The sequence below is a fragment of the Prunus avium genome, chromosome 7, assembly GCF_965620075.1.
Source record: "Prunus avium chromosome 7, drPruAviu1.hap1.1, whole genome shotgun sequence".
In the NCBI taxonomy this organism is placed as follows: Eukaryota; Viridiplantae; Streptophyta; class Magnoliopsida; order Rosales; family Rosaceae; genus Prunus; species Prunus avium.
Window position 1 is genome coordinate 12,270,545 of NC_142290.1, and position 10,116 is coordinate 12,280,660.

Sequence of the window (10,116 nt, forward strand, 5' to 3'; positions counted from 1 at the left end):
GATCCGAAATCAATAGGTGTGAGAAATTGGACAATTCAAGTTCAACGGCAGTTCGTTCCTAATCGTAGTGGTTGGTGTATTCCATACTTCTAGCGATTGGATTTCACTCAAAACTCCCCAAATGACTCCTCCCACCATATTATGACGTTGCCCAAGTTTGGGGCTCGATCCGAAATCAATAGGTGTTCCAAATTGGACAAATCAAGTTCAACGGCAGTTCGTTCCTAATTGGAGTGGTTGGTGTATTCCATACTTCTAGCCAATGGATTTCACTCAAAACTAACCAAATGACTTCTCCCACCATATTATGATGTTGCCCAAGTTTTGGGCTGGATCCGAAATCAATAGGTGTGAGAAATTGGACAGTTCAAGTTCAACGACAGTTCGTTCCTAATTGGGGTGGTTGGTGTATTCCACACTTCTAGCGATTGGATTTCACACAAAACTCACCAAATGACTCCTCCCACCATATTATGATGTTGCCCAAGTTTTGGGCTCGATCCGAAATCAATAGGTGTGAGAAATTGGACAATTCAAGTTCAACGGCAGTTCGTTCCTAATTGGAGTGGTTCGTGTATTCCATACTTCTACTGATTGGATTTCACTCAAAACTCACCAAATGACTCCTCCCACCATCTTATGATGTTGCCCAAGTTTGGGGCTCGATCCGAAATCAATAGGTGTTCCAAATTGGACAATTCAAGTTCAACGGCAGTTCGTTCCTAATTGGAGTGGTTGGTGTATTCCACACTTCTAGCGATTGGATTTCACTCAAAACTCACCAAATGACTCCTCCCACCATATTATGATGTTGCCCAAGTTTTGGGCTGGATCCGAAATCAATAGGTGTTAGAAATTGGACAATTCAAGTTCAACGGCAGTTCGTTCCTAATTGGAGTGGTTGGTGTATTCCACACTTCTAGCGATTGGATTTCACTCAAAACTCACCAAATGACTCCTCCCACCATATTATGATGTTGCCCAAGTTTTGGGCTGGATCCGAAATCAATAGGTGTTAGAAATTGGACAATTCAAGTTCAACGGCAGTTCGTTCCTAATTGGAGTGGTTGGTGTATTCCACACTTCTAGCGATTGGATTTCACTCAAAACTCACTAAATGACTCCTCCCACCATATTATGATGCTGCCCAAGTTTTGCGCTCGATCCGAAATCATTAGGTGTGAGAAATTGGACAATTCAAGTTCAACGGCAGTTCGTTCCTAATTGGAGTGGTTGGTGTATTCCATACTTCCAGCGATTGGATTTCACTCAAAACTCACCAATCGACTCCTCCCACCATATTATGATGTTGTCCAAGTTTTGGGCTCGATCCGAAATCAATAGGTGTTCGAAATTGGACAATTCAAGTTCAACGGCAGTTCGTTCCTAATCGCAGTGGTTGGTGTATTCCATAATTCTAGAGATTGGATCTCACTAAAAACTCACCAAATGACTCCTCCCACCATATTATGATGTTGCCCTAGTTTTGGGCTCGATCCGAAATCAATAGGTGTTCCAAATTGGGCAATTCAAGTTCAACGGCAGTTCGTTCCTAATTGGAGTGGTTGGTGTATTCCATCCTTCTAGCGATTGGATTTCACTCAAAACAAACCAAATGACTCCTCCCACCATGTTATGATGTTGCCCAAGTTTTCGGCTCGATCCGAAATCAATAGGTGTGAGAAATTGGGCGATTCAAGTTCAACGGCAGTTCGTTCCTAATTGGAGTGGTTGGTGTATTCCATACTTCTAGCGATTGGATTTCACTCAAAACTCACCAAATGACTCCTCCCACCATATTATGATGTTGCCCTAGTTTTGGGCTCGATCCGAAATCAATAGGTGTGAGAAATTGGGCGATTCAAGTTCAACGGCAGTTCGTTCCTAATTGGAGTGGTTGGTGTATTCCATACTTCTAGCGATTGGATTTCACTCAAAACTCACCAAATGACTCCTCCCACCATGTTATGATGTTGCCCAAGTTTTCGGCTCGATCCGAAATCAATAGGTGTGAGAAATTGGGCGATTCAAGTTCAACGGCAGTTCGTTCCTAATTGGAGTGGTTGGTGTATTCCATACTTCTAGCGATTGGATTTCACTCAAAACTCACCAAATGACTCCTCCCACCATATTATGATGTTGCCCTAGTTTTGGGCTCGATCCGAAATCAATAGGTGTTCCAAATTGGGCAATTCAAGTTCAACGGCAGTTCGTTCCTAATTGGAGTGGTTGGTGTATTCCACACTTCTAGCGATTGGATTTCACTAAAAACTCCCTAATTGACTCCTCCCACCATATTATGATGTTGCCCAAGTTTTGGGCTCGATCCGAAATCAATAGGTGTGAGAAATTGGACAATTCAAGTTCAACGGCAGTTCGTTCCTAATTGGAGTGGTTGGTGTATTCCACACTTCTAGGGATTGGATTTCACTCAAAACTCACCAAATGACTCCTCCCACCATATTATGGTGTTGCCCAAGTTTGGGGCTCGATCCGAAATTAATAGGTGTGAGAAATTGGACAATTCAAGTTCAACGACAGTTTGTTCCTAATTGGAGTGGTTGCTATATTCCATAATTCTAGTGATTGGATTTCACTCAAAACTCACCAAATGACTCCTCCCACCATATTATGATGTTGCCCAAGTTTTGGGCTCGATCCGAAATCAATAGGTGTTCCAAATTGGACAATTCAAGTTCAACGGCAGTTCGTTCCTAATTGGAGTGGTTGGTGTATTCCATACTTCTAGCGATTGGATTTCACTCAAAACTCCTCCCACCATATTATGATGTTGCCCAAGTTTTGGGCTCGATCCGAAATCAATAGGTATGAGAAATTGGACAATTCAAGTTCAACGGCAGTTCGTTCCTAATTGGAGTGGTTGTTGTATTCCATACTTCTAGCGATTGGATTTCACTCAAAAATCACCAAATGACTCCTCCCACCATATTATGATGTTGCCCAAGTTTTGGGCTCGATCCGAAATCAATAGGTGTGAGAAATTGGGCAATTCAAGTTCAACGGCAGTTCGTTCCTAATTGGAGTGGTTGGTGTATTCCATACTTCTAGCGATTGGATTTCACTCAAAACTCACCAAATGACTCCTCCCACGATATTATGATGTTGCCCAAGTTTTGGGCTCGATCCGAAATCAATCGGTGTGAGAAATTGGACAATTCAAGTTCAACGGCAGTTCGTTCCTAATTGGAGTGGTTGATGTATTCCATACTTCTAGCGATTGGATTTCACTCAAAACTCATCAAATGAGTCCTCCCACCATATTATGATGTTGCCCAAGTTTTGGGCTCGATCCGAAATCAATAGGTGTTCCAAATTGGACAATTCAAGTTCAACGGCAGTTCGTTCCTAATTTGAGTGGTTGGTGTATTCCATACTTCTAGCGATTGGATTTCACTGAAAACTCACCAAATGACTCCTCCCACCATAGTATGCTGTTGCCCAAGTTTTGGGCTCGATCCGAAATCAATAGATGTTCCAAATTGGACAATTCAAGTTCAACGGCAGTTCGTTCCTAATTGGAGTGGTTGGTGTATTCCATACTTCTAGCAACTGGATTTCACTCAAAACTCACCAAATGACTCCTCCCACCATATTATGATGTTGCCCAAGTTTGGGGCTCGATCCGAAATCAATAGGTATGAGAAATTGGACAATTCAAGTTCAACGGCAGTTCGTTCCTAATTGGAGTGGTTGTTGTATTCCATACTTCTAGCGATTGGATTTCACTCAAAAATCACCAAATGACTCCTCCCACCATATTATGATGTTGCCCAAGTTTTGGGCTCGATCCGAAATCAATAGGTGTGAGAAATTGGGCAATTCAAGTTCAACGGCAGTTCGTTCCTAATTGGAGTGGTTGGTGTATTCCATACTTCTAGCGATTGGATTTCACTCAAAACTCACCAAATGACTCCTCCCACCATATTATGATGTTGCCCAAGTTTTGGGCTCGATCCGAAATCAATCGGTGTGAGAAATTGGACAATTCAAGTTCAACGGCAGTTCGTTCCTAATTGGAGTGGTTGTTGTATTCCATACTTCTAGCGATTGGATTTCACTCAAAACTCATCAAATGAGTCCTCCCACCATATTATGATGTTGCCCAAGTTTTGGGCTCGATCCGAAATCAATAGGTGTTCCAAATTGGACAATTCAAGTTCAACGGCAGTTCGTTCCTAATTTGAGTGGTTGGTGTATTCCATACTTCTAGCGATTGGATTTCACTGAAAACTCACCAAATGACTCCTCCCACCACAGTATGCTGTTGCCCAAGTTTTGGGCTCGATCCGAAATCAATAGGTGTTCCAAATTGGACAATTCAAGTTCAACGGCAGTTCGTTCCTAATTGGAGTGGTTGGTGTATTCCATACTTCTAGCGATTGGATTTCACTCAAAACTCACCAAATGACTCCTCCCACCATATTATGATGTTGCCCAAGTTTGGGGCTCGATCCGAAATCAATAGGTAAGAGAAATTGGACAATTCAAGTTCAACGGCAGTTCGTTCCTAATTGGAGTGGTTGTTGTATTCCATACTTCTAGCGATTGGATTTCACTCAAAAATCACCAAATGACTCCTCCCACCATATTATGATGTTGCCCAAGTTTTGGGCTCGATCCGAAATCAATAGGTGTGAGAAATTGGGCAATTCAAGTTCAACGGCAGTTCGTTCCTAATTGGAGTGGTTGGTGTATTCCATACTTCTAGCGATTGGATTTCACTCAAAACTCACCAAATGACTCCTCCCACCATATTATGATGTTGCCCAAGTTTTGGGCTCGATCCGAAATCAATCGGTGTGAGAAATTGGACAATTCAAGTTCAACGGCAGTTCGTTCCTAATTGGAGTGGTTGGTGTATTCCATACTTCTAGCGATTGGATTTCACTCAAAACTCATCAAATGAGTCCTCCCACCATATTATGATGTTGCCCAAGTTTTGGGCTCGATCCGAAATCAATAGGTGTTCCAAATTGGACAATTCAAGTTCAACGGCAGTTCGTTCCTAATTTGAGTGGTTGGTGTATTCCATACTTCTAGCGATTGGATTTCACTGAAAACTCACCAAATGACTCCTCCCACCATAGTATGCTGTTGCCCAAGTTTTGGGCTCGATCCGAAATCAATAGGTGTTCCAAATTGGACAATTCAAGTTCAACGGCAGTTCGTTCCTAATTGGAGTGGTTGGGGTATTCCATACTTCTAGCGATTGGATTTCACTCAAAACTCACCAAATGACTCCTCCCACCATATTATGATGTTGCCCAAGTTTGGTGCACGATCCGAAATCAATAGGAGTGAGAAATTGGGCAATTCAAGTTCAACGACAGTTCGTTCCTAATGGGAGTGGTTGGGGTATTCCATACTTCTAGCGATTGGATTTCACTCAAAACTCACCAAATGGCTCCTCCCACCATATTATGATGTTTCCCAAGTTTTGGGTTTGATCCGAAATAAATAGGTGTGAGAAATTGGACAATTCAAGTTCAACGGCAGTTCGTTCCATATGGGAGTGGTTGGTGTATTCCATCCTTCTAGCGATTGGATTTCACTCAAAACTCACCAAATGACTCCTCCCACCATATTATGATGTTGCCCAAGTTTGGGGCTCGGTCTGAAATCAATAGGTGTAAGAATTTGGACAATTCAAGTTCAACGGCAGTTCGTTCCTAATAGGAGTGGTTGGTGTTCGGTTCATTTTTACACATGATTTTTCATGTTATTCCCCTATTATTTTGAGTTAGTTCTTGACATTTTATAGCTTTTTACTTCCTTTTTGTGTTTTCTTAGATTTTACCTTGGTTAGAATGAAAATGAGCTAAAAGTGCATTATTGGTTATAAATTCTGTTTTTGTTCATTTTCGTAGGTCAACTTCTTGGCCTGGGATCAACATGCTCTGGTGCTCGGATGAGGTGAAGATCTTCATGAAACTTGTTCCAATGGATGTTAACTACAACATATCCAAATTTGAGCTCCATTGGACAAGTATTGCCTATCCAACCAATCCAGCATGTTACCACAGCTCTGGAAATCCGAAGTAGTCCAGCTTTTACCTCCAATGTGTCACTTGATTCTTCTTGTTACCATAACACTTGGTAACAAGAATTTACCTTAGTGAAAGAGATATTTTCTGAGGCAAAGAGCATATTTTCAAGGACAAAGCTTCATCATGGCAAGGGGACAATGGGTGAAGGCTTTGGAGGAAAGAATGACTTTTATATTCAAAGTGTGAGCTGTAAATTGATGGGCAAAGCAAAGGGAAGTGCAATCTGAAGTTGGAGAGGTTTTGAACGTGGGTAGCCAATTCATTCTATCATTCTACACATTGAGAGCAGATTTTGGAGAGTTTGGAGCTAGGAGAAAGCCAAGGTGCAGCCAAGCAAAGTGGAGAAGAAAGCTTCCACCATTGATGACCTTGAAGCTTTCATCATTTTCTCAAAATCTGTAAACTCTTTCTAATTTTATTTTGAGTTTGTATTTGGAATAAGTATGAGCAACTAAACTTCATAGCTAGGGCTTAGGTTGAAGCCCTAAACATGATTACCTTATTGTTTTGATACTTGAGTGTATGAATTTCTAGATATTGTTGATGAATTCCAATTCACCAAATTAATCTATCCTTGATGTGTGTTTTTCCTTGGTTGGCCATCTTTGAAAGCATGCTTCTTGAGATTGTTGGGATTATGTGTATCTTCATGTTATCCTAAGCAATAAATGGATGAAGTAAGAATCATCCATGTGAATTGGTTTCTTGAATACCTAATGTAAACACCATGCTATTAGGATTCTTGTGATGTTCATATTCTCTTTGAACTTAATGGGTTCTCCTTGTAATTGAATCGAAGTACGAACCATACCTAGGTTCGGTTATGGGGAGGGCACAAGTATTGTAGCACGAACCATGCACTTTACGTATATTAGAGAGAATCAATGCGTCTTGAGCCACGACCCATGGTCTTGATTGCGAACATTTTCATCAACACATTTAGAGTTCATCACTTGAGTATTCATGAACTTTGGTAGAATTGTTTAGGGTGGATTCCGAAACCCTAGTGTTTGTTACTTGGTACTTTCACATTTTGATAATTCATCTCTGCCTTTCTCATTTAAATTCAAAGTCCATTTACTTTCATGCAATAGAAATAGGTCACTTGAACCAAACCAAAACCCCTCCCCCCCAATGTGTGTGTGAGTTGTGTGTTTGATACGTTGTGTGTCTTGTTTACTGAATTCTGTTTATTTTCGTAACTGTTTTGGACTTTTGGTTCGCGTGTGTTCTTCAGTTTTGTGTGCTGAATCCAACCGTATAAAGAACGTAAATTTTGGACATACGGTTGGAAAGTTATAGGTCAAACACTGGACAGAGGTCGAAACTGGAAAAATAGATAAACGAATCTGTCCAAATGGTGATAAAAGGGTGATAGAAAGTGCTGTTTCTGTTTTTCTTTGGTTTCTTGTGTTGTTTCATTTCTTTACTCATTTTTAGTTTCCAATTTGCATTTGTGCATTTGTGGTGTGTTAAATAAGTGTTCTTTACGTACTCAAATTAGAACTTATAGGAAGCTGACAAGTTCTTCGTGGGATCGACCCCGTACTTACATAATCTATACTTCATTAGATTCGTGCACTTGCGGGTATTTTTAATTGGTTGTTTGCACATTAATTTGTGTCCTTTTAGGAATGCAACAATTTTTGGCGCCGTTGCCGGGGAACTGGCACGGTTGCTTATCTGTTTTGTTTGAGTATGTTTAGAGTACTTAGTTTTATTTTTGTTTATTGATTGTTGTTTCATTTTATCTTGATTTGTTTTTGTTTCTTTTTCTTATAGGAATATCCGAGGAGTCACCTCCACCATACCCACACCAACTTCATTGCACTGAAATTGTGGAACTTACTATGCAAGAATACTCCAATAAATTTGTGATGGAGGAAGCAAATGTTTTTGGCTCATTTCATAATGAGTTGCCTATGAATGAATATTTCCGACAAACATACAATCCGGAGTGGAGAAATCAGTCAAACTTCTGGTGGACCGACAATCCAAATTTTCAACAAGGGTCATATCAACCATATCAAGGCCAACATAATACTTGTCCAACTTATGGTCAACCCCAATATTATAATCCACCACCGCTTAGTCAATCTCACCAACCACCTCAAGGACCAACTTTGGAAGAAATTGTTGCTTCAATGGTTAGAAACACATATAATTTCATCATGCAGAGGAATGACACCCACATGCAGAGGAATGATACCCACATGCAGAAAATGGATAAGGCCATTGCCAATCTAGAAAATCAAGTGGGACAAATTGCTACAGCTTTGAGTCAAAGGGAAGTTGGGATGATGCCTAGCCAACCAGTGATTAATCCAAATGGGTGTGAGCAAGTTCAAGCAGTTACCTTGAGAACTGGTAAGGTAATTGGTGAGGTTGATAATTCTGAAAATTTGATTCACAATGTTGATGAAATGCAGGTTGAACAAGTGACTGAGCCTAAGGAAAAGGATGAAATCAACATGAAGGAAAATACACAAGCAGCATCTCCACCTGAGTGGATCCCAAAGCATGAAATTGCAAGAAGGGCAAGAAAGGAAAAGGTATGTCGTGAACCTACTGATGAAGATATCTCACGTGCTCCTTTTCCTCACAGGTTGATGGGTTCTAAAAATCAACATGCCAAGGACATATTGGAAACTTGTAGGATGGTGCAAGTCAACATTCCTCTCTTGGAGGATCTTTGTACCAACAAGAGGAACTTCAAAGATGATGAAACAGTTGCACTAACGGAAGAGGTTTCTGTTGTTTTGCAAAGGAAGCTTCCTCCCAAGTTGGAAGATCCAGGAAGTTTCACAATTCCATGTGTAACTGGTGATAAATTGTTTGAGAAATCTTTAATTGATTTAGGTGCTTCAATTAATCTAATGCCTTATTCTGTTTTTGAAGTACTAGAGGAAGACAAGCTGAACATCCATGTTCCAAGTACCAACCATATGTTCAATGTCATTCCTTCTACTCAAGTGAAAAGGCTACCTAATCCTGAATATGTGCCTCCTCCATCTAATCCACGTATTGAAGAGCGCTTAAAATTGCTTTTGAAATCTAATCATGCGCATAAAAAGAAAAGAATACGAAATGGGTTGATTAGATGGCAAAGAGATTTGAAGAAACTTCATGTTCGGCACAAGGAGGCGATTGAGCCAAAGCCCCCCAAGTGACCATAGTATGTTGGAAGTCCAGCAAAAGACTTAAAACTTAGCGCTTCTTGGGAGGCAACCCAAGGTGAACAGAGAAGTTTGTTGTCATCCTAATCGCTTCAAAGTGGAGTTTCTCTAGACTCAAACTTTCTTTTATTTTATTTTATTTTATTTTATTTTATTTTTTTGAGTTAGGGTTACAATTTTCCAACCAAGGTAATTAGGATTTTCTTGTTGTTTCTCTTTGTTTTTATTACTTTTGCTTTCCTTTACTTGTTTGTGTTTCTAACTTGTTTTTCTTTGTTTTTCTTCTTTATTGTAGTTTGTGGTTGTTTATTTTCTTCTTGTTCATCCCAATTTCTCTATATGGCATTGTTTAATCTTAAATCTCCATCAGTTATAAACAGTGTTTCATATAAGTTTGGGAAGTGTTTTCAATTCATTAATGCACAATCAGGAATTGGGCGTGAATGCTTATTCTATTTTCGTAACATGTGATTACAAACACAATAGTGAAAATGCGTACATTAAATTCCTAATCACATGTTCTTTGTTGCATTTTGCGCCACCTGAGGCCTCTGCTAATTGCCTCTGTCTGTTCTTGCTTGTAGGATCTGCAGCAGCTCTACATGATCTTCGTTCCTTTTTTGCAGCATCTCTACATGCTGGTTGGCACTGTAGAGCCGCTTCTGCAGGTCCGCCACCAGAGCTTTCAGGGCCGCCACCTCCTCACTCAGTGCCCCGCACTCTCGTGTTCTCGCCAGCAGGCGCATGCCCAAATTTGTGGCCGAGACCGCATTGAGCACGGTTAGATTGTGGGACTCGTCCACTGCCATCCTGTCAGACCTCTGCGCCACATGCAGATGATCTGCAACTGTAAGTCTGCTGACAGTCATGCC